This window comes from Peromyscus maniculatus, chromosome 17, assembly GCF_049852395.1.
Source record: "Peromyscus maniculatus bairdii isolate BWxNUB_F1_BW_parent chromosome 17, HU_Pman_BW_mat_3.1, whole genome shotgun sequence".
Taxonomy (NCBI): Eukaryota; Metazoa; Chordata; class Mammalia; order Rodentia; family Cricetidae; genus Peromyscus; species Peromyscus maniculatus.
The window spans coordinates 36,281,578-36,307,370 of record NC_134868.1 but is presented as its reverse complement, the minus strand read 5'-3'; the positions used below and the strand labels follow the sequence as shown (position 1 = coordinate 36,307,370).

Below are 25,793 nucleotides of genomic sequence, written 5' to 3'. Positions count from 1 at the left end.
TTTAAAAATCATTTCTAGGGTTTTTTTTTTTTTTTTTGTTGTTGTTGTATTGCTATTACTAAAACATTCCAGAACTGCAGGCTGGAAAGATGACCCAGCAGTTAAGAGTCTGCTTTTCCAGAGGACCCAGGTTCAATTCCTAGCACCGACATGGCAACTCACACCTGTCTGTACCTCCAGTCCCAGAATCTGATACCCTCTTCTGGCCTCTGGAGGCACTGTGCACACACCCCTTGTACAGACTTACATGCAGGTAAAACATCCATACACATTAAAAAAAAGTCTCAGAACTAGCAGAGGTACTAAAAGTTAATATGTAAATTTGTGTTACTGAAAATATTCTCCAACTTTTTATATTTCCACCTTTTTATGCTGTCAGTCTAATATTATTGATGATGACTGGAGTAATAATCACAAGAACTTGTTTCATAAAGAGGCATACACTCTCCAATGCTGGTGCTGGCTGTAGACTCCTTCCTCTCTTCCCACTTGACACATGGATATTCTATCTTTAATTCAGTTCTGTTTTTTTTTTAAATTGCTGTTACTATCACTGCTTATACTATAAATATGTTGAAAGTTGGGAAAGAGAAGTCCAAAACAAGCTTCTGAAAAATTTCAAAATTATTTATTTATGTATATGAGTGCTCTATTTGCATGTATGCCTGCATGACAGCAGAGGGTATTGGAGAGAAGAGACCATCAGATCCCATTATAGATGGCTGTGAGCCACCATATGGGTGCTGAGAATTGAACTCAGGACCCCTGGAAGAACTCTTAAACACTGAGCCATCTCTCCAGCCCCTTCCTGGAAAATTTTTCTGTGCTCCTCCTCATAGAGAGCCAGCGGGGACTTTTTAGAGGTCTTAGGACATTCTGGGTGACTCTGGACTTGACACTGAGGCAGGGCTGCTTCTGAGCAGTGTTACAGAATCTACAAGGAATTTAAGAAGAACGGAGATGTGCTATTAATGTAGGGGAAAGTGTAGCTCTCTTAAGGGCGACTGGTCCATGAATGGCCACGACAATGAAAAGAGCACCCATCAGTGTCCTCTGAAGAGTGTTCAAAACAAGCCGGGCAAACCTGGTATGGTATCATGACTTGCATCTCTGTACATAGCCACCATACCTCATTTCAAAACAAAGCAAAACAACCCTTCTGTTCCCTAGTTGGCTACCACAGGAGTTGATGTAGCAGTTACATCACCTAGATTCTTCCCCAAATGATACTGCTGGTTTCCTGAGAGGAAAGAGATCAAACCCAAAAGTGACCTAAATTGATCTCCAGCAGAAAACTGAAGAATGACAGACAAATCCCTCATAGTTCCCCAAAACGAATTAGGTGTGGACTCCATTTTACCCCTTCCAAAATGAATTTCATTCTCCACACTAACAGCTTTGGGACCAAAATTATGGTATACTAAGCACTGTTATTGCTTCTACAGCAATCTCAGATCTTCAGAGAGTCAGAGACTGTGCATACTTGGCTGGCCCTAGAGCTCGGGAGAGGAACATCTGTGCTAAGAAAAGATGGGATATAAACTCCAGTGTTCCCTCAATCCCTAGGCTGGGTCTGGGACAAACCATATCTGGAGACAACACATCACATTGTAGACAGTCATGAAAGTGAAGTTCTTTCATCTGGGTCCACAGGCCTATGACTGCGGCCGACCATGCTAATTTGAGTGTTCTATAGTTATGGAGTGGTAGGTGCCTTTACATGGAAATTTTGTGTATGATGGAGCTTGCCCATTGTAGGAAGCAGGGCTACGGCTTAAATCTGGCTGTGAAGAGGCTGCTCAGTAGGGCCTTTAAGGAAAACATCAACAACCAAATTTTGTGTGTGTGTGTGCGCACACACGCTCATGCGCACATTTGAAGTCTTAAGCTTTTTCTCTCTCAAGACCGCAGCCGAAGCTCCAAGCTCTCCCCTGTCAATCATCTAGGCATTTCCTTGACAACCATCTCCCAGCTGGGGAGGAATGAGGTGATGCTGGTTTTTGTGATAGTAACTGGAAAGAAATCTCTCAACAGAATCCCAACAGAGAAGTGGGGGGTGGAACTCAGTCCTCCTTCAAAGCTTCACCATTGTGCTTCCAACCCAGCCTCAGAACCGAGCTCTTCTTCCAGGCTAGGCTGCTTGCTCACACTGCAGGTGAATCTTATGATTTCCCCTTCACAGTCCCAAGAGTACAGTGACTGCTGCCCCACTATGTTCAGAATGTCAATTTACCACCCCCAACCCTCCTACTCCCTCTACTCCCCCTCCCCTTCTCCCAAGACTCCTTCAGAAACTGGTTTTCTTTCTTAGGAACCAATGGTGACGACCTGACTCACTTTGTTCTCCAGCCCTTTACTAAGACAATACCATGGACATTTGGAACAGACAATACTTTCACTCCCTTTGTCTGTGCACCCCATGCCCACATCTGCCCAGGTCCTTCCTCCTGGCTCTACCCAGGCTCAGCCGCCCCCTACTCACTCCTGCCCAAGAATGGGCCTGATGCATATTTTTAAAGCTCTCTGCTACAGCTGGTTACTGTTTTCCTCATCTTCAGAATGACTGTCGTCATGTCTACCTGGATGCTCTGACAACTGGTCTGATTATTTGTACTAAGAAGAATGGAAAATAACCTCCTTGTGTCCTCCTCCTCTCAAACTATGGCTGGCATCGAGTAAGTAATTTAGAGATGAAAGGTTTCATCTGCTAATAGTCCCTGAGGTCATCAGGCCTCTTGTTTGCACTTGGTTTTGGAAAGACTTGCCTAAGTGAATTATTCTCAGTGTCCAGAATGGAGCCTTTGGTTCCGCTGGTAATCACACCCCTTATTTAAATAGCATTTCCTAAGGCTATAATAGACATCTGTCAAGATCTGTCAGCTCATGGCCAGTATTAAATTAGCCATTTGTCTCCAAAGGGTGTTTGTATTGCCCATAAAATCAACACTGTATATTATGGGCTGTGTGTGTGTGCGTGTGCGTGTGCGTGTGCGTGTGTGTGTGTGTGTGTGTGTGTGTGTGTGTGTGTATACATTTCCTCAGCTTTCCCAGACAGCTGGGAAAGAAATGATAGAAAAAGAAAGGGCTATATGTTGGGTTAAGAAAAGCCTTGCCGGGCGGTGGTGGCGCACGCCTTTAATCCCAGCACTCGGGAGGCAGAGCCAGGCGGATCGCTGTGAGTTCGAGGCCAGCCTGGGCTACCAAGTGAGCTCCAGGAAAGGCGCAAAACTACACAGAGAAACCCTGTCTCGAAAAACCAAAAAAAAAAAAAAAAAAAAAAAAAAAAAAGAAAAGCCTTATGAGTCCCCAAACTACATCCGTGTATTACAAAAAATAATAATCACAGAGGCAGGGGCTTGCTCCTTTGTCCTGGTTGGTTCTGAACTCAGGGTCCTCAAATGCTCCTCCGGCTTTGTCTCCTATGCAGCTTTGACGAGAGATGTGCACTACTACTGTATCAAGCCACCTCTGTATCTTTATTTAGAAACACAGTTCTTTTACTAGAAAAAAAGGTTAATGAGTGTTTCATTTAAAATTCATTTAGTGTCATGAAAGAATCTTAACCAAAGAAAGATAACTTGGGGAGGACAAGAAGTTGGCAGGGACTGAGAGATGGTATCTCTTGTAAGGGTTGCATTGTGTCTTTTGTCTTTCTCACCAATACTCGAATTGATCACTCTACTGCTGTTAGCAGGGGCTCAGGAGGAGCATGGGGTGTCATCCTGATCCCGTGACTCACTGGCACAGATGGGGATTGTGAGAGAGACACATGACTGGCTGTAAACACAGGAGCCCAGGGATGGCTTTAATATCCTCTTACAGAAGCATGACAGATTGGTGGGGGGGACTCCTTCCTTCTCAGGAAACCAGGCCTCTGGCTAGAGCTTTGTCTTGACTGTGCCTTAGATCTTATGAACTCTTTCCCCCTGAACTTTAAAGGACCTACACTTTCCAGTAACACTTTAATGTGCATGAAACAAAAACCTAGATGAAGGGTTTGAGCATAAAATCTCATTGAAGGGTCTGATTTCTCAGGCTGTTTTACTACAAACAGACTTCACCTCAGAACAATATTTCAACAGGAAACTACTTCCCTGGAGAACAATGGTCTTAAAGAAGAAGGGGTCTTCATGAGTACTATTGATTTTCACCTCTTTTCAAGGAGAAAAACAAAAAAGCAACAACTTTATGCACTGTTCTAGGGGCTGGCTGTAGTCAAGAGTTTCTATTTAGTGTCTTAGGTAAAAGACATATAAAGTTGGTTTGAAGAAGCTGGGATCTAGCAGCTAGGAATTATGGGAGCTGGAATGAGATGATAGTGAGAAAGAGGAAATACAGGGAGAGACTGTGGATTCTTTTAAGACATGAACAACCATCTAGGACAGGTGCACGAAGAAAAGTGTCTCTAAAACTTTGGAATAGGAAAACCACAAAGAAACCTGGGAAATGCAGAAAAGCTCATGGTACTAGTATGGGAAGCCTCATGATTAAAGATGTTGGTTCTTCCCTAGTGACGTTGTCGAGCTAACAGGAAGCCAATCAAAACACCAACAGTCTGTTTTCAGAGATGTATTGGGTGTTACCTATATTGTGTTTCTGAGTGCTTTCATCTACTATGTGGATTAATTCCCTAAACACCCCTGGGCTTATTGGCGTCTTTATTGTGTAAGCGACTTCAGAAAACTGAACAGCTCACTCAGGCAAACTGTAGCACTAGATTCAAATGCATAACTTCCCGCTATGGGGTCTATGTGGAACCTAAGAAGTGTTGTTTCCACTCAGTGGAACTGAGCAGTGAGTCTAGAAATGGACACCGATAAAGGAATTTAGATTACAAAGTAAAATTAAGAAGACACATGATTAATCAATATCTGAGGCTGTCATCTGAAAACAAACAGACCTTGCCTACTCTTCATGCCAAATTATTTTTGAAATGTTTCAGGACTTAAAACATAAAACAAAAATGACTTTATGAAAACATGGGCAAGTGAAAAACGGGTTGAGGGGACTCACTCTTCATTCTATATGGTACCGTAAATGTCAAGGCTTCCCATTCAGATTTACTGTCTGTTGAAATTGATTTACAAGAGAGCAGTAACGTTTCTCTCTCTCCACATGCAGAGGTGTGTGAGTAATGGATGTGTGCTATGGACATTCATAACCGATCCTAACGAGCATGTCTCTTGGAGTTTTAGTTCATGTGTGATATTTCTGTGTGATATTATTCATCGCCTTCTTTTACAAAAATAATACACTTAGTAAGTATATTTCACATAGGAACTCATATTCAAAACAATGAACAGTTCGCCATAAGTCAACGTGGAGGAGTAATACTAATTTTAAAATAAAAGCAATAAACTTAGATACTTTGTAGACATAATAATGGTCTTCTTTATGTTTAATCTATGACAGTGATTCTCAACCTTCCCAATGCTGCGACCCTTTCATACAGTCCCTCATGTTGTGGTGACCCTCCAATTATAAAATTATTTTCATTGCTACTTCGTAACTAATTTTGCTACTGCTATGAATCATAATGTTAATATCTGTGCTTTCTGATTGTCTTAGGTGACCTTTTTGAAAGGGTCATTTGGCCCCTAAGTGTGTCACGACCCACACAGGTTGAGAACCACTTATCTATGATGTTGACACATAAAAATATATTCCTTGCTTTTGCTTTCTAGTATTCAATTTAAAGTCTATTCTGAAATTGAAGTTATTCCCATTTGGGGCTATGATGAAGAAGGCTGATGTGAACATGGTTGTAGAAGTCTTTTCTCTTTTGAAATTATGGCCAAGAATGTAAAATTTTTTATCTTAACCTGTGTGTGCGTGTGCCTACGTGCCCATCACCTTGCACAGCCAGGCAAAGTGCTCTACCAATGGTTGCCATGAGCAACAAATAGCAGAAATGCATTACCTACTTTTTATGGTTTCCTCTTCGTTGTACAGTATGAACTTTAGCTCCATGTTTACTAAATATAGTCTCAGACTGCTCTGAATAAGGGATTTTCTAGAATTTAAATTTCTGATTCCGTAGAAAAGTCCTGGTCTTTAGAAAGTGACAGCTGTGTCACGTTTCCTAAAACTTGCATTCCCTGGTCCCTCAGAAGTGTTCTGAAACAGTGTAGGACAGAAGAGATGGTCAGTATTACTGAGGTTGTCAAGGCTAGGTGTTTTCTCTAATAGAGGAAAAGTTTTCAGATATAATTCAATTCTGAGTTTAAAATTTATAACCCAAAGAGGTTTTTCCTATATATTTCCTCAGTTTCAAGAGTATCGGATATGAAGTTAATAGTTAGAGCATCTTTGTTTAATGAAGTTATTATTCTCAGGAAGTTATGGCATAGTTTTTATTTCCAGAGGATACTGAGGGACTGGCTGAGAAAAGAACTTGTCCTTCAAAATCTGATTGTAAACATTAATATGAACCACTGCTGTATCATCATTATGCCTACCAAGTGGACATATATAGCCATCCATAACATCTCCACAATTATCTGAAAATCTGTTGGCATTTTGTGTGTGTGTGTGTGTGTGTGTGTGTGTGTGTGTGTGTGTGTGTGTGTGTGTTGGAGAACCAGTTGCTAAAAGCTATTCAGTAAAGCTTGGTAACTGCTTTAACCAGCACATCCCAAGACACATTCTTTCCCGAACCTCCCCTCTCCCAAGAATGCCCTATTCTTCACTTTAAAACTTTTGAAATATGTTCTTTACTGCTTACTCACACATATTTAGTATTGACAGTGACAGCTGGTAGAAATGATTGAGAAAGGCAAGGAGACAGGCACTCCAATCTTTTACATAAAAATGCTTAGATATGTAGATAAGGGAATGCTGCTATATCAATCACTTTTTATTAAAAGATAAAAAAACCATTTAAATGTAATGTATACATTAAAAAAATCAATGTAGAATTGAAAGAAATAAAAAGTGAAACATCAGCATTTTGTGGGGGTAAGTTAGGGGGATTTTCAGATGACAACATTGTAGATATTTGTACATGTATATTTTCTTTTTGTTTATGTATATATATGTATATATAATTATACATTACTTTTTCTTCACTAATTTCTAGGGACACCATTCTACAAATTTCTTAAAAACAAACAAACAAACAAACTGTGATTACATGTTTTCATATCACTACACAAAGATATACCAAATTTCTTTTGTTTTTATAGAATTTTGTTACATGGCTCCACCATACTTAATTTAACTATTCTTTTGATGGACATCAATGTGTCACAGCTTTTTGTTTTTTGCTAAATACTATAATCCTACTACAGTGAATATCCTGGTGCCTACAGGCTTTAAAGAGTAAGAACATATCGAATTCTATCCACCAAGCAAAGCACAAAAGAAAAAGAGACTCTTACAGTCAGGCGTCAACATTTTTAGTCTTGAATCTTATCACTGTAGTTTTAATGATTATACTATTTTTATAATCTTTTAGGGTAAAAACAGTTGTAAATCTATTTATATTTTACAGGAAAAGTATGTTCAACAAAATAAAAATATTTCCAATATTTTAAGAAGTTCACTAATAAAATTTTAAGGTAAATGCTTTTAGCTGAATAAAAACTTAAGTAGTTAGGGTTTGTTTTATAAGCATATACATACTTATAAATCATACTGTTTGCTTTATTATTTATTACGCGAGACCTCAAGATTTTGCTTAAATTCTTGTTTAGTTTGAATTCTTATGAGATCTCTGGTGTCCCTCTAGGCATCACTTACTAATGAAAGTGTACTGAACATCTCCCTTAACAGTTTACAGAGATACAGTTGGTTGTAACTTTACCCAACTGTTCATTAAAAACTTCCAACCCAGAAAGTGACATGAGGCTAGTCCTGTTTCCTTTTTCGTTCTGAGTTCTGAGTTTTCAGGTGTCGTTCAAAGCAGCACACTCCCTAGATGTATTCAGAAGGTACCATCCTCCTTTTCTGACTTACACAGCTTGGGGAAAACACGACAGTCTGTCTTCCTGTTCTTCAACCAGGAAGGAGTAGCACATGGCAACCTAGCAACAGTGTCATGTTATTTAAGATTAATAATCTCAGAAGCACAGTGCAAGCTTCATTGGAAAGCTAGTTTTGATTAATAACACCATTAAATTTAATGCCTCCCACCCCTTACCCTGAGTTGCGTTTTACAGTAACTTCCTCCCATCCGTCTGGTGCTGAAGGGACCTCCTAAATGATGTGAGTTATAGACACATGAGGACCGAGTTCTGGTCGGCCTCTTCTTGCTGGGCCAGTTGACAAGGTTACAAGGTTGGCGTGCGCTAGACAAGCAGGCGCTCTTCATATTCCAGGTCTGACTCGACTCCCATTGTTCCACCATGTGAAGAGAAGCGTCTTCCTTCCCACCCAGCCCTAGACAAATCCACCCGATATTTTCCCTTGGGAATACTGACTCTTCATTCATTGGTGGCCGTTTATCGACACACTCCCCATCCCTTCCTTCCAGGGTTTATTCAGAGTGGTTGGTTAGAAGAAGGAAAGGGTGGGTCTCCACTTTTATAAACTCTAGAACGAAAGGTTATGAAAAGTCCAAGTGTCCTTGTATCTGATTTGGCCACTGAGAATGTTTGCAAGTAAGAAATCTGGGACTTGGAGGCCACAGGCTTGCTTACTACATCCCTAGTAAGTACTTAGCTAGCGTTTAGTAACTATAAAATCAACCTGGGAGAAATCTTACATTCCACCCCTTTGAAAGTCATTGAGGTCATTGAGGTCAATGTCTGTTTTCAGAGAATACATAAAGGACAGAAAGGGTAGCTGCTTTCTATTGTCCTTGTGAAAGTGTACGTGTGGGTGTACACGTGTGTCTGTGTGTTGTTATGAATGTAGCACCAAGATTAACTACAGAACTTGGAATCTGATGCCTAGACAAGAAGTATAAACTATGTGGATTTTGTTCACTCAGAATCCTGAGACACTTTAGCAGGATCATCTTGGAACTAATCATGCATGTCACACTGACCTTGCAAACTTAATTATCCATGTCACTGGAGACTGGATGCTTACTTCTTTGAACCATAGCATACAAATCAAAACCACTTATCCAATGAAACAATTCTCCCTTTTGGAATAAATGATCAGTTGTGAAATACTCTAATACATTCAGAACTCAAAAGATTCTTCAATGGCATAAGGGGAGGGGGAAACAACAAATATTCTTAAATGCAATTAAAAAATTATACAAAGTGCAAGAATAGAAAGTGAAGTGGAGCCTTAAGAGGGAGGGGGAGGAGAAGAAAATTCACCTCAGGGCAGATAATAGAGCATGTATTGCTGCAAGACAGAATCTGCTAATAGCTCTGGAGGGAACAACAGCAGTTGGTGGAGTGAGTACATTTAATTAGGAAGAGAGGAGAGAGGAACAATGAACAGGGGTGACTTTGCATTTGAAAAAAATAACAGTGGGTAATCACCGCATAGCTACTTACTAGTTTGCTAGTCATAGTAAGTGACCCTAATCTAAGAAGACTGAACCCCGAAAGTCCAGCTGTCTAGCTATGTCCTACAAAAACAAGAAGTACACCCATAGGTTTTGGCAAAAAGGAGATGCTCCAGTAATCTTATTCCAAGCTTCAAAATATAACTGCCAACAATATGACTGTGTTCAAATTCTATCTCAGAGATTCTCTGGCATTTTTTTTAGCACTCTAAACAGGAATTTAGATTTTTAAAATTTTTATTTCATTTGGGGTTATAATTGTATCTCTTTTCTACCAGACCAATTTATATTTCCTCTCATTTTTTAAAATCAAAAGTATGCCTTATTACAAAAATAAACAATAAAAAGGCTCCTTTTGGCTTTAGAGTTTACCCACCCATTTACAGTAGGAGAATTTTTTGAAACTAGATATCATGGGAATATTTCAGAGCTTGGAACTTGTGCATACAATCCAGCTGGGCTTTGTTTAAAATTTAAAGCCTTCAAACATTTCACTGAAAGAAACCCAAGATATCTTTTTTTTTTAATAACACATGCCAAGAGGTCACATTTTTATTGGTTCATCTGTGTGTTCTATAAAAAGTCCTTCATGTTTTTAACCCAAGTAGGTCTCCACAGTCCCCTACCCAATTTCTTCATAACATCAAGAGGGAATGTAATTTTTCTTAAGTTCAGCATTCATGGGTGACACATTTAGTCAAACTTATCCATCTTTCCTTTAAAAGGAAAGTAGTAAACAACAATAACAATAACAAAACACCATTTTCCCAATTCATTTCCTCTTTAGGAGTAGCCAGTTTGCAGTTTAACCAGGGAATAGTTAGATTAAGCAATTTGTGCATTTAGTGAGGGAATGCTAGGTATCCAATCACACCTCTACCTTCTTTATTCTCACCAGAAACCATGAATATTATGGTCAGACAAGAATTAGGCAGATGAGGGAGAGAAAAGTGAAGGAGACATGCATCCTATAATATTTAGCTGTTCTTCAGGTCAAACAATATTTTGGTAAAATATCTGAAATTTAGTAATGTTTCTTATAGAGAAACCTGGAGCATTTGAAATGCACACATTTTCCCTCAACTTTACCATGGCTTTTCTTCCAATATCCTCTTAATGAAATTTCTCATTACCTTTGATACCAGTGTTAGTCCTTATAGGAAACATGTGCGCATGGGCAAGCACCCACCCCCACCCCACATTCCTCCCTCCAGTTTCTCTCTGTCACCCTCATTTCTTTAACACTTCAGATCGTGGGGGCAGCTGTTTAGCTTCATATTCTGAAAAAGTGTAATAAATCAGGGTACCCAGCCTGCACAACTGGTACCAACTCTGACTTCCCAGACCACGAATGCCTGGACCCATGTTGGAAGTGCCTCTCTGAAAGCCAGGGCTCTCTTCCTATAGACAGCTGCAGAATGTAGCGAGGAAATGTGTATAATTAGCAAAGCCGGCACAGATAGGATTTTTGGCTTCGGATTCAAATTCCTCTCCACGATTCCAAGGTGGAGAGTGTTTTGTGATTTTACCCCCATGGGGCTGATCTCCCTCATCGGCCTCTTAATCAAATACCAGTGCCATGGCATGAGCCCAGAAGACGGTAAGGGGTGGATGCAGAAAGTGCTCTCTGGTGGGTCCCCGCCAGCTTCGCTTCCACAGTTCTTACCAAGCCACAGAAACTCCAGAGTGGACTCTGCCGTGGGGGTAGCTGGGCATTCTAAGTAGTCCATTTGTGAGATAGTGAGGCTAGCTAGTTATGGAGGAGACTCAAGACTGGGTCACATTTCCTACGCCATGCTGTTAGTCTCCCTCTAAGGTGGCTAGACTGCCGCATCGTCTTGCTTTCAGGTCTTTCATTGGGTGGGGAAGGGACGTAGTTGCCTGGCTGTGCTCTGTGTCTCAACATGAAGCCTACAAACTCCCTTGCTGGAGGCACCTCCTCAATCAACACCCCCTCTTTTGTTTACTTATTATACAACCCAAGGGTGTAGCGCCTCAATTATAAAGCCAGACAGGGGCTTTCCTTCCTACACCCCGACTCTCCGACTCCCTATCATATAATAACTTTCTTGGGTGAGCTGGCACCCATCCTGGGCAACCGACCCCACACACGCATCCTCTGTCTTCTCAGTGACATCCAGAGCAGCGTGTGCCTCCCATGGAATCTCCCGAGGGGGGATTCATTGATCCACAGGGCTTGGAAAGTTCTTCCATCTGGTGTGTGAATCTGAAGAACAAATGGCATGAAAGAAGAAAGGAAGGAGTGGGAACCCCCCCCCCCCAAAGGCAGATAGGCGATCACAACACTGTGATGCTAACTTTAAGCCTTAAACCTTTGAGTCATAAAGAATGACTCTGATGCATGGACCGAATGCCTTTTGACTCAGAGAGTGTTCCAGTACCTGTCCCAGCTTGATTTAAAGCCTTGAAATGTTTCTCATCATCTCCATGTGGTGTTCAGGGTGCTGCCACCCTGGAATGCTGGGCGGACCTGTCTCCAGCTTGTCTCACCTTGGAGGGTTGAGTGACGCCTTGTAGGCTCCTCCCTGCATTCTCTCCCCTTACCTTTCTCATCAGTTAGACAGTCAGAATGAATGACTTGAAACCAGAGAAAGCTTAACTCTGTTAAGATAGAGGGTTTGTAATCTGGGAGAAAAAAGAGGAACTGTAGGTAATCATCATCAGCACCTTTTAATGTTTTGTGAAGCTACTAACTGGAGGAAGGGTGGTGGATCTGGGTTGTTGGGGCGGGGGAAATGCGCTCTATATAAAAGATTATGCTATATGTATCACTATCCAGTTTAACCTCTGTCTGTATTAAGTTAGATGATATAATTATTGCAAATGCTGCATAGTGATTGCCATAACAGTAAAGTCAAGAATTCCAAGAGCAGTTCTGAATGGAGCAGGGTCGGGGAGAACTTTAGCACCCGAGAAGCTTCTCTCAAAGAATCAACTCCTTGTTCTTATTTCCCGTCAGACCCCACCATCTCCTCCCTTGCAACCATGGTTTGTAGTTGACTGGATTAGGTGGCCATATTTCTTATGGAAACATCTCATATCCCCCAGGAAGCTCCTCCAGGCAGATATCAACTGAGGTGCACGAACACACACAGCCACATTGCGCTTCTTATCCTGTGGAATGGGTCCCACATTGGGAGCCTCATGCTTCTTATAAAAGATCCATAAATCAATACCCATGACATTTATTGATAGAAGGAACCAAATGTCCCACTTAGATGTTTGCATTGCTATTAATACACATATAGAAGCTCTGTAATAAAGATACACATTACTTTCAAGGCATAAAAAATTTACAACTTTTTAGTACCATATTTTAACCAATATGGACAATAAAAATACAGGTGTGGTCCTGTGGGAGTTTAAAAATGTTTCTGACTTAAATAATTTATGTTAAAGTGGCTAGAAATGACTGCCAGAGTGACTACAGAGTCATGAAGATTTTTGATTAAACGAATACAGCAATGTTGGTTATGTAACAACTTCATACATTACAGAAATATTCCAAGGAGTTCAGGAGAAGATAAACAAGTTAATGGCCCAGGTAGAGGAGCTGAAACAATTTTGAAACTTGAAGAAGATCAAAGTAAAAGCAGTCATTGTCTTGATCACTGGGTAGTGAAGACGATAGTTCTAAAGAGCTGGCTTTGGGGCATCTGGTTGTTATCTATTTGGTAGGTCCTGGAGCCTTTGTCCTTGCAGGACCTCATGCATGAGGCTGATCCTTATACCTTCCCTGAGTCTGACTCTGACAAGTCTACAGAGGCAGATTTGAGAAGGTTGATAGTTGAATAGCCGGTGATTTTAGTCTCACCAAGAACTCAAGTTCTTATTAAGATAGCCACACTTGACAACAAAAGTTAAAACAGAAATGTTACCAAGACTTTTAGTCCATACATTTATAATGTATTTTACCTGCATTCTGCTAACATCAAATTGTTTGGTGAATCATGTAATTAGCCAATCAAAAACATGAAAAAAAAAAAAAAAAGAATGTAACTGACATAGTGTTGGTACTGCTTTTAAGATCTTCCAGAAAACACTGAGGACTTGGGGAGATGCATGAGAATCTCTTTATACTAGGGCTGCCAGTCTTTAGCTGGATGAGAATCCAGGAGGAAACACTAAATTAGCTGGATCAACCAAGAGCCAGTGAGAAGACTATCAAGATGGCTTTGTCCTGTAGGTATGGAATAGGGTGGGAGAGACAAGCAGTGATGCATTACGGTGTATGATTTAGTGGAAAGCAGGGGAGGAGATGTGTACCACTTTTAGATCAAGGTGGCTGTTGTTTCGGAGGAAGCAGTCTTGGGCGAGAGCCAGCAAGGTCATGATGGTGTGTATGGCTCAGTGTACACGGATCACATCTATCATTTAAGCCAGTTGGGCTGGTATTGGGTAATATGACTGATCTCTTCCTGTGGCTTACTAGTGTATTTCTGACATTCCTTTTGGAAGTTAAATTCTTGTGGTCCTGATTCCCACCAGATCTCATTCAGATGAAGATGGCCACATAGGCTGATGGATATCCAGCAGAGTGTGACTCAGGTGAAACATTTTAACCCTTATAGAGATGAAAAGGGATAGCACAGGAAGACATTCCTACTTCTCAGCCAGGAGAAAGCTCTTAGCTATTTTCAGAATTTAACACAAATCTTTTAACCCAAAGACATCTCCTTAGAGCTTAGGTGTATGTTATACTCCAAAGTAATCCATTGGATTGACCAGGGTCAAAATTGTTTATATGTTTTTTTTTTTTTTTTTTGGTTTTTCGAGACAGGGTTTCTCTGTGTAGCTTTGCACCTTTCCTGGAACTCACTTAGTAGCCCAGGCTGGCCTCGAACTCACAGAGATCCGCCTGGCTCTGCCTCCCAAGTGCTGGGATTAAAGGCGTGCGCCACCACCGCCCGGCCTGTTTATATGTTTTAATAACGCACTGGACTATCCTGTAGCTTTAGTGGTGAGGGAACTTCAGCCGCTCAAGTGCTGGTATTATAGATCTGTGTTGCTCCTCCGGTAGAGTTCTCTCACAGTAGAGCTGCCAAATATCATGCCATTCAAGTACAGATACACTGAAAGTAAGTTTCAAGTATTAATTATGTATGATTAAGAATACAGTCAAAGAAAAAACACTCCGCTGTGTATCTGGAATTCAAACGGCACTGGGTCTTCTGTATTTTTAACTACTGAGTCTAGCAATCCTATTTTATACCATAGTCTAAGTGCTGGAGCTGAAAAACAAAAACAAAACAAAAATAGGTAAACGAGAGCAAGACAAGCCTTATCATTCAGAAAGGGGAAAAGGAAAGAATGTTAAATGGTTTGCACAAGGCTAACTGAAAGGATGCATGGGCTGAGAAGTATATGGGCTGAGGTCTACTTCTGCATTTCCAAATATATTCTGACTTTCTTACCAAGAGGGTCAGTCCTGAACTTTGAGCAACCATCGAGGTCTCTACACCCCTGCTCCATTACCATCTCTAACGAAACATTGTCAGTGGGGAAGGTGGCACCATGACCAGGATTCTGCAGCACCCCATCATTCTTCACCTTCAGGACCTTGCTGCAGGTCATCGGAATCATGGACCATAAGAAGCATCTTTATTATTATTGTTATTATTATTATTTTATGTGCATTAGTGTTTTGCCTGCATGTATGTCTGTGTAAGCGTATTGGATCCCCTGGAACTGGAATTACAGACAGTAGTGAGCTGCCATGTGAGTGCTGGGAATTGAACCCAGGCCCTCTGGAAGAGCAGCCAGTGCTCTTAACCGCTGAGCCATCTCTCCAGCCTCCCATTAAGCAGTGTCTAACTTCTCTGTTCCTTAAGCTACTTTATACAAAAAGATGAACTGAGACAACTTAAAATGCTGAACATTTTTTTTTTCTCAAACGGAGAAAAATCTGATTATAGATTTTGTGATTTAAAATCCTTCAAAGGCATTCCTTCATACCAAGTCCAGTTGTGGGGGAGGGAGAAGATGGGATCCAGGTGAGGCCTGACAGGTGTGCTCAGAAGCCCCTGGGACTTGGCTGCCTGGTGGCTCATAGTGAAAGTGAGTGAAGAAGCAGGTTACTGGGCCACAAAGCCACTTCTCAAACGAAAATGAACAAGATAGACATTCGGTTGCCTTTTTTCAATGAAACCCAACTCTGGAAAACGGAATGAGTTCTGAATGGATAAAAAAAAAAATGGTTGGGAAGGAGCTGAAGTCCACAACTAGAGGAAACCAACAAAAGATCTTGCCAAGTGGAAGGCCTCCTTGCATCTGAGGGCAAATAGTCAATAGGAAGATAATGCTGGAAAATGGATACAAGAGAGGCTAAGTGGGCAGAAAGCCGTAAAGGGCAGCTGAGGGGACCTTGCCAAAGCCCCCCTTTTGTCTTAACATTTCCTATGCTCTTAAGTCTAATTGGGCAGGACTTTTTTGTGAAAGGTTGCAAAGGAATGTAATCCTCATATGAGGGATTTGGGGGGCCCTTTAGTAAGAGACTCCGATTACAGAGAGTTCCATGTATTCTGTGTGTGACCCGGACCCCATGGATTTAGCTGAGGCCCTTTATGCCCAGTTCCCCAAGGATTATGGATTACAGTTGAATGGCTTCTCAGTGGGGAAACCGGGGTATTTTATCTTCCAAGTCTTCCTGTGGCTGCCTGAGGATGCTTGAAATCAGAGTGCAGAGCCTTAGAATGGCCAAGATTTTACCTAGCTGCCAATCACCAGGACAGACATACACATGAATTTCTGGCAGCAGCTGGCACTGGACTGGTGGTCTACCTCTAGGGGAGGTCCCTTGACATAGGGTTAATGTGACCTCCACTGTTCTGTATGGATTATTGTAGGCATGAGTAATTCTAATTGTAAAATACGGCTTTCACCAAACGGTGATTTAAAACAAAAACCAACCAGTTTTAGGTCACTCAGGTCAAACAGTGTGGCCTTCTATAACCAATGATGCTTGCAGACTACCATCTACATGTGCACTTAGTCTGTGCTTTTAGAGTCTTGTAAACACAACTCTTCAGTTTTCTTTTCTTCTTGTTTTAAGGGAAATTACGCTTTCAAAAGAAAGAATCAGGCTAGAGACTAGGGCTAGAGACTAGGTCAGATCTGGCCTCTTCAAACCGGAGTGCTGCCTCTGATAACCCTGCTACTTTGGCATGTCGTTTGCCGCGCCCCTCCCCTCCCCCCCCCCCCCCCCCCGCTCTATGTGTGTGTGTGTGTGGGGGGGTTGTGATGTGCGTGTCTCTCTGTGTGGTGTTTGTTTCTTTATTTAATTTTATCGTTGGCTATTTGAGACAGGCTGAGTATGCAGTTCGGCTTGACATCACACTTTCCAGGGCTGGGATGGCAAGTGGGAGCTACAGCCTTCAGCTAAGCTACCTCTGCTTCCTTCTCTTTCTGTGAGGTTCCATGTAAGACATCCAACCCCTATTTGGATGCGCAAGTTGGCCTTGGATTAGAATGGCTTCTTGCCAAGTGAGGTCAAGATCACGATGGGGAAAACCACAGAGGCAGCTGATCCAAGCTGGTGGGGGCTCATGGACTCTGGCTGGTCAGCCGGGGAACATGCATGGGACTGAACTAGCCCCTCTGAATGTGGGTGACAGTTATGTGGCTAGACCTGTTTGCGCCCCCCCCCCCCCCTCCGGGCAGTGGGATCAGGACTATTCCCAGGTGCATGAAATGGCTTTTTGGAACACATTCCCTAGGGTGGGACACCTTGCTCAGCCTTGACACAGAAGGGAGGGGCTTGGTCCTGCCTCAACTTAGTATGCCAGACTTTGTTGACTCCCCAAGGCAGGCCTTACCCTCTCTGAGGAGTGGATGGGGGCGGGTGGTATTGGGGGAGGTGGGAGGATGAGAGAAGAGGAGGGAGGGGGAACTGGGATTGGTATGTAAAATGAAAAAACAAAAACCTTTTTAAAAATAATAATAATAATAAAAAAGAATGGCTTCTCACTGAGGCACTCTTGACTTCTAAATTTTAATATCAGGAGTGGTCAATGATATTTTCCTAGATGATATTCTCCGAGCTCTGGGTCCACATCTAAAGGCTACCGTGACGCCTTCGGTTCACTGGACAATCAGGTGTCAGGAAAGAAGGCCCGAGAGGTCATTTGAAATAGTTTTTACCTTCAACAGTAAGTGGATGCTATTTCCATTTTTCCTGTTGTGACATCAATAAGACAAGTTCCAGAAATTGATTTTCATGCTTAAAATACACAAATTAATCGCCAGGCTATCGCTGCCAATCCGGAAAGGGAGGGGAAGGGACAGGACTTGCAAAGCAAGGAAAAGACTCCAGTATCTTTTTGTCTTTTGTTCTGAAATGGAAATAACGGGCCCCTAGTTCAGATAAGCTTCCTTTTGATCCTCCTCAGAGGAGAGACATAGATAAACAAGGGCTTGCTTCATGTTGCTTTCAGGATTCTAAGGCAAGCCACCACTGAAGCTGCTCCGCACGGCCATTACTTCTGTCACAGAGGCACATGGCTGACCTTCTCCTTGGTCATCTATCTGCTTCCGACTGCAGCCCAAAAGCCCCACAGCCCTCAGGAAATGAACTCAAGAGTCTTAGTGCTCTGTTCTTCCTGAGGGTGACCCTGTGGTTACGGTCCTTGATAGGAGAGTCTAATTTATTATCCAAATGGTAAGGACAGCACATAGTCCTCTTTGCATCGCGGAGGTCATGGGTGTAGGAAATGGGGTTTGGAGTTTTCTGTGAAGTTTATCATCTATCTACGAATAGGACTGAGACATCTATCGTCATCTTCATTGTATTGTGAGTCAGAGGGAATCGCGAGGCACGCCATTGGGAAACCCAGGGGCTTTACTGCTATGGAGCTCAAGGTCAGGACCCAGCAGCACTTCCTGGGTTTAAGATTTGACTGGCTTGTTTGCTTCTCCCAGATAAATCAAATATGTCTCGTGGGACCCACTAGTTTTCTAATGCTTCTATTTTAATATCTCAGAGCTAGAAAGAGGCAGTGAACTGTAATATGTTTTGCTTTGGAGTTTGTATATGCCGAGATTTTAACCTTGGTTTTGTTGTTGTTATCCATGGGAACTTGGAGGAAATTAATCCTGTAAAAGACAGATTTTGCAAAAACAAGGAAAAAAATCCTATGTGGTAATTTCTATATTTCTACTTTTTTTAAAAAAAAAGTATTAAGAGCTAATATGGATAAAATATCTTGGAATATTGCCTGACTTGTAGGAGAAATTTAGTAAAGAACACGTCATGTGTCTGCAGATTTAGAGCTCAGGTAAATTCCAGGGCCTCAGACCTTAACTTTGTAGCTTTGTTCAAGTCTGAATTCTTGAAAGATCTGTTTCTCTGTCTGAAAAATGAAGATGGTTTAAATTGAGATTTTATTTTTCATCCTGTTAATGTTCTCTTATCACATTCTTAAGAGGCTTAAACACCCAGCAGAACATTTTTATGGTTTAGGTTTGAGGAGAGGGACATAATAAAACCAGTCTCCCAGTCTCAGTCACTAAAAAGAGAATTCGAGAGTCATCCATCGTGATTAGGAATGCACAGAAGTTATGGGGCCGGAGAATGAGCTGTAAGTGGGCACGCATCATTTATTCCACAAGCCCACCACACAGTGCATATCTGGATGTGACAGAGTGAGTGAGTTAACATGTTCTGAAGCTGAAGGAACAACATCACTAGCTTGAGAAGTTTTCAGCCTCCTTCATGGGGATGGGTTAGCTTTAATGTCCTACCCTTCAAACAGTGCTTGAAATCACTAAAATTCAGAGGAAACCCTTCGTAACTAAAGGCCCTGTGATCTGTGAGAACAGAAAGACAACTAATTTTAGGTTTATTGAAGGTTTTTAATTTCTCTTGTTTGCTCTCTATCATAATATTCTGTGGGTAGCTAGCTCAGATGTTGAAGCAGGGGAAGAAAGTGACTTGCTAAGCTTATCAAAACTCTGAAAATCCTCTGGTGCAGGAGAGAAAAAGGAAATACTTTCCCCCTTAAGTTATATTGAGGATTCAGGAAAGAAACAAGAAAATAAAATAAAGTACCCAATAACCAAGGGAATAAAATGCTTAATAAAATGTCAGAGGTCGTTTGTTTTTGTTTTTCAAGACAGGGTTTCTTTGTGTAGCCCTGACTAGCCCAGACCAGGCTGGCCTTGAACTCAAAGAGATCTGCTTGCCTCTGCCTCCCCAGTGGTGGGATTAAAGGCATGCACTGCCACCACCACTGCCTGCCTAAACCAATTCTCTCTCTTTCCGAGACAGGGTTTCTCCATATAACAGTCCTGGCTGTCCCGGAGCTTGCTTTGTAGATCACACTGGCCTCGAACTCATAAAGATCCTCTTTCCTTTGCCTCCCGAACACTGGGATTAAAGGTGTGTGCCATCATGCCCACCTTGCTGGGGACTTTTTATTTAGGATTAAGTAAAACTTTTAGGGATAGCATGATGTACACCATTTAGGCACAATTGATCTACATTTGTTGGTTTGTTTTGTTTAGTCTTACTCTGCAGTAAGATTGTATCTAAAAACAAATCTCTGAATCTCCCTGTCTCCATGGCCCAATGCTAGAGTTACAGATGTGCCAAGTCATGCTTAGCTTTTTAGATGGATGCTGGAGATTTGAATTCTGGTCCTCAAGTTGTCAGGGCAAGGCTTTTTCTCATAGAGCCATCTTTGAAGCTCCAAAACACGTCTAATAGATGTAAAGTGAGTAGGGATCAAGAAATTTGCCTAAGCCCTTGGAAGTCTTCTACTTCCTTTCAAATGCAGGTTACCTAAGGAAGAAAGTAGGTGTCTATTAGAAGTCCAGGCATCGATACCAAATCCCGGCTTTGCCGAAGATATAGCCTAAGATGATACGGAAGCTGCCATCCTCCTCCAGGTGAGAACTTGTAGGGAAGGGAGGAGATATTTCTTTCTGAAGTGAATTCCAAAGGAAACGGTAGCAGTACCTTTGGGAGCAAGCAGGCCTACATCAGCAGAGTTCAGGAATAGTGTCTGGTTCCAGAGCTCAGCCTAAGAAGATCACTATGTCTCTACACCATCACACCCATGAAAAAGTTGACCCTAATAACAGCAAGCCCCATTGAATAAGGATTGTGCTTCATCTATATGGCGCCATTCTTTTGGGAATAATGCATTTTATAGGCATCATTTGGGAGTAGCCGTTCTTATAACTAATTTATAGAGCCTGAGGAGTTACAGTGGTAATTATTTTAAGAGTTAAGTTCCAGCCCTGTAAGGCTACTTACACAAACAGTTCGGTAATAGACATGAATGCAACCTGCCTCACAGCTCCTTTATGGGGTGTGGCCAGCCTTGTCCTCATTACCGAAAAAAAAAAAATCACTGGTAGGAAAGTTTTAGAGCAGTGGTTCTCAACCTGTAGGTTGGGACCCCCTTGGATGTCAAAAGACCCTTTCGCAGGGGTCATCTATGACCATCGGAAAACACAGATATTTACTTTACGGTTCATAACAGTAGCGAAATTACAGTTATGAAGTAGCAATGAAAATAATTTTCTGGTTGCGGAGTCACTACAACGTGAGGAACTGCATTAGAGACAACAAGGGTCACAGCATTAGGAAGGTTGAGAGCCACTGCTGTAGGGCGACAGAAGCCCAAGAAAGGAACACAACAGTTGTTGTAGAAGCTGGCATGTTGCAGACACAAGGGAGTAGGGGCTGAGCTGCACACCACCGCCCCATTGACTCCTCACGTTCCCTTGTTTCCTGGGACGTAAAAAGTGGGTTTCCGGGGACTGTTGTTACCGTAGGACAGAGCAAATCCACGCACAGAATGAATTTAGATCCAGCCCTGGAACACAGGAACCCTGCAATAAGCACTCACCACTGCTATAATTCCTCCTCACAAAACGACACAAGTAGACTCAATGCATCGTAGAGACCTCGGAGCTCTCAGAGTCAATGGCAGTCTAGGGCACTCAACTTGACAGATTTGGGTCTGTCAGGAATATGTGGTTTATACTGAACAAACTTCCCCGTCTCTCCCCTTTCCTTCCTATACCCACCTACTCCAATAGGGTTTCATGGTACACCGTCTGGATTCTCCCACCTCAGCCTCCATAGTGTTGGCATTATGGCTCGAATGAATGAACTTCTGATGTCGATTTGTATGGTTGTCCCTATTTCAAGGACAAACACAGAAGCTCCTTTACCCCATAGCATAGCTGTTCTTATAGAAACTTACTGAAGTACCCAGTCTGAAGGGAAATATGGGGATCAAGTTGCAGAACCTTCCAGAGCCTGCGAGATTCACTTTCACTCATGATTACCCTCATTTTGAACTTCTCACGTCTCATTAATTTCTGCTGCACCTCTAACTTTCCAAAAATAAGTATTGCTTTTTTGATTTCAGAACCTCACCAGGTAACTGGCAGGTCATCAAGCTGTATACAATGTTATTTTCCCTGTACGTTTAATGCCAAGGGAGACTACATTTCTTCCAGACACCAAAAGTCTCAAATTCAGAGTGGATATGCATATTTCTTAAACCAGCATATTTTTCAAAGGTGTTCTATGGAATTGTCTTGACTGTCTTAATAGAGCATACTCTAGACTCCTATTTTTAAGAAATTTGGCTTTTTGCAAACGATTGGCACACAGTGTCTTCTGGACTCCTAGGGGTCCTTGGATGTCCATATGGGGAAGAGATTCAACCTCTTTCCCTTTGCAGAACAAGTCAGTTACTTAACTTTCAATTCTAAGCATTTATTATTAGTCATAACATTTAACGTTCATCTACTTTTTTGTGTGTTGTATCATGTGGGTGTGCATGCAGATGCATGCCGTGGTGTGTATGTGGAAATCAGAGGGCAACTTGCTGCATTCAGTTTTCTTCTATCACGTGATTTCCTGAGATTGAACTCAAGTCTTCAGGGCTGGTGGTAGATGTCTTTATCTACTGAGCCATCATTTAACTTTTGAATTTCTACACAAACCAAATGATGTTCCTTTTCCTTTATTTTTACCATTTCCCCCTCAGATGTTGGATTAAGATATCATTAGGAAGTTTAGTGGATTTAAACTATTTACATAGGAGACTAGATTGGCAATGAATTAAGAATTATGATAAATTTTTATTAATTTAGTGAGTCTATCCTAAGCTGGCCTTAAATTCCCAAAGCTCCTGTCTCAGTCTCCCATGTGCAGGGTTTGTAGGCATGCAATGCCATCCTCAGCTAGATAATGAGTTCGAGGCCAGCCAGCCTGGGATACACAAACCTTTTCTCAGAAAACAAAAGAACTTTGGAAGTGAGCTTGTGGTAACTGGGAGGTGGGGTTGGAAGCATGAGGGTCTTGCACAGAGCTGGTAACATTTGTTTCACAATGCGTGTGTGTTCTGATTGGACAGGCATGTTGAGTTTTAGTAAATGGATCAAGTCACATGTGTGCTTTTCTAGACACACATTATCCTTGTTAACCAGAAGATAATTACTTGGCATTCATGCATAATTTGGTATGATTCATTTAAAACATGAACACAACCTAGGCTTTGTGATAGTGTGAATTATTTATTATCAGAGCCAGCCCCAGATGTAAAATTCTATAAATTAGTGTTGAATTCATGTATTTTATTAATATTAGCAATCAGTGTGCTTAACAAATGTATATCCTGCTTTATTTACTCCCTTACTTTTTAAACTCATATTTTAAGAATTCTACTAAAGAATTATATCAGCTGAGTGGTGGTGGCGCACACCTTTAATCCCAGCACTGGCGAGGCAGAGGCAGGCGGATCTCTGAGTTTGAGGCTGGCCTGGTCTACAGAGTGAGTTCCAGGACAGCCAGGGCTACCCAGAGAAAAACCTGTCTCACTCTGCCCCCAAAGGATTGTATTCCTTCTGAAGTCTGCTGTGTTAGTAACTTTTCTATTACTGTAATAAGACACCATGAACAAGGCAAGAAAATGTTAATTTGGTGCTTACAGCTTCAGAGGGCTAGGGTCCATGACCTGTATAGTGGGGAGCATGGCATCATGCAGGCAGGCATGGTGCTGGAGCAGCAGCTAAGAGCTTACATCTTGGTATACAAGCACGAGGCACGGAGAGCGCTAACTGGGAATAACATGGGCTTTTGAAATCTCAAAGCCCACCTCAGTAGCAGACATCCTCCAACAAGGCCACACCTCTTAATCCTCCCCAAACTGTACTACCAGCTGGGGACCAAGTATTCAGATACATGAACTTTAGAGGGGTCATTCTTATCCAAACCACCACACAACAGATTGTCTTTAACTCGACACAATTGTTGAATACTGTTGTCCATGCTTTGTATTTCTCTTGTAGTGTCAACTCAATTACTTACTTTTATTGTGTATCATTTTTAAGATTTTTTTGTTTGTAAGTTATGTATATATGTGTGTCTCTGTGTATGTTTGTGCATATGGATGTGGTGCCACACAAAGGTTGGAAGAAAGTGTTGGTTCCGTTGGGCCTAGAACACAGGCAGTTGTGTGCTCCTGGTGTGGGTGCTGGGAACCAAACTAGGGTCCTCTGCAAGAGAAGTATACATTCTTAACCACTGACCTATTGTAAGTATCTTTCTTATTAAGTAGATTCCTAGCCCATGATGGGAAGCACCTGTTGTGTGTCCCAGAACACAGTGGTTTATACATATATACCAGCACCATAAGTGTGTGTTTGAAATCTTTAGTACTATAAATTTGTAGCCTTCTTCAGTCTCACATTGCCAAATTTCAAGTCTGTTACATCACATTTAAAAATATTCATAATAAAATTTCAACAAATTATGTATCTGATAAACAAATAGCCTCTACGGATTCTTTTAATTTTTTAAACTAATTAATTTATCATTATCGTGGGGGAGAGGAAGAGGGGGTACGTGTGCAATGGCATAATGTGGGGGTCAGAGAATAACTTGGTGGAATTAATTCTTTCCTTCTACCTTTCCATGAGTTGTGGGGATCAGGTCACCAGACTTGTGTGGCAAGAGCTTTTACCTGCTGAGCCCCCTATCTGGCCCTTTAAAATAACTTTTTTTTACATAGGTTTTTACTAACTGCCAGAGGGTAAGAGATGAACAGAGCCTGTGTTACTTATTCCAGGTGTTTTTGATGGCCCATGTAAGAAACTCAGGAACGGATGCCAAAGGCTGATAGATGATTCCAGTAAAGCATTCCTGATACAATCAACAGGTACATTACACATCAGTAGATCATTGTATCGATCCAATTGTCTCAACAAGTTTTGACTTACTTAAGAATGCCATTGTCTGTTGAAGCAGGAAAGGAAGCAGAGGTTAAGGCATCCACAGATACAGAACACAGGACAAAAATTCATTTTTTTCTTGTTGAGCATGCTTCGATCATGTGTGAAAGGTCATGCTTTCATAAGGCAGGGGTACAGAGTTTAGACAGCCTCAGAACAGCTAAGAAATGAAGGCATAAAATCAAAGGTAAGGAACTGATCTGAGAAACATTTTTGGCAGGATGCACTTCAGTTGAATCCTTTTGGAAAATTTCTGTGTATTCTCCAAATGATATAAAGAAGTATACATACAAAGATTTACCCATTAATTAACGATTGATTGATTGATTAATCCATCCATCCATCCATCCATCCATCCATCCATCCATCCATCCATCCAATATTTATTCTCAAATCATGGTCTAGCTAAAAAAAAAAATCCTTTAATTTATTTTAGGTTAAAAAAAAAAAAAAGGCCTGGAGTAAGTATTTTATTAATTTTGACAGTGAGTCCTTTTTCTCATATCTTTTCCTTTACATAATGTCTCCCATAAAATTATTTAATTAAAATGAATGTCAAATGTAAGATTTTTTTTCTTTAATAGCTGATAGAAAATTATCTCCATGTACCCTGCTTAATTTTACAGGAGAAATATCACTGAACTAAATTAGAATTTTTTAAATGACGACTAAAGATTAAGCAAATGAGTGTTTTGCTGCCTTTCAAAGACTTTTCAACAGCATAGGCTGCCCTTCTTAAATTGTTCTCTAGCATGAATAGGCTGTAAGAGTCTTAAGTGGCCCTCAGAATTTAAAGTGGAGAAGTCACCTTTAATTTCTGAGTCTTGTGGTTTTGTAGCCATATCATGTGTTTCGTAGGCCGCGGTCCCAGGAACAATCCACAAAGCTATAAGCTGAGGTTTGCTACTTCAATCCATGGGATCTTGCATTAAAATGGCTAAAAATAATATCTTTTCTAAATGGACTCTGTGGCCAAGGGATGCCGAGTTAATCCTAGATGCCTAACAATGGTTAACTATGGTACATCTGAGCCCAAAACCAAGCACTTCGAGGA

General features: G+C 41.4%; 1 protein-coding gene and 1 long non-coding RNA gene across 4 annotated transcripts in view; both read right to left on the bottom strand.

Annotated features, from left to right (window-relative positions):
• The window catches only part of Dlc1 (DLC1 Rho GTPase activating protein), a 382,113-nt gene that overhangs the window by 57,677 nt on the left and 298,643 nt on the right, over positions 1-25,793 (bottom strand). The window lies entirely within an intron of this gene.
• On the bottom strand, positions 521-4,325 carry LOC143269040 (uncharacterized). Its single transcript, XR_013045344.1, has 2 exons — positions 3,296-4,325; positions 521-3,108 (listed from the first exon to the last, which is right to left on the bottom strand). It is a non-coding gene; the product is annotated as an uncharacterized LOC143269040 (long non-coding RNA).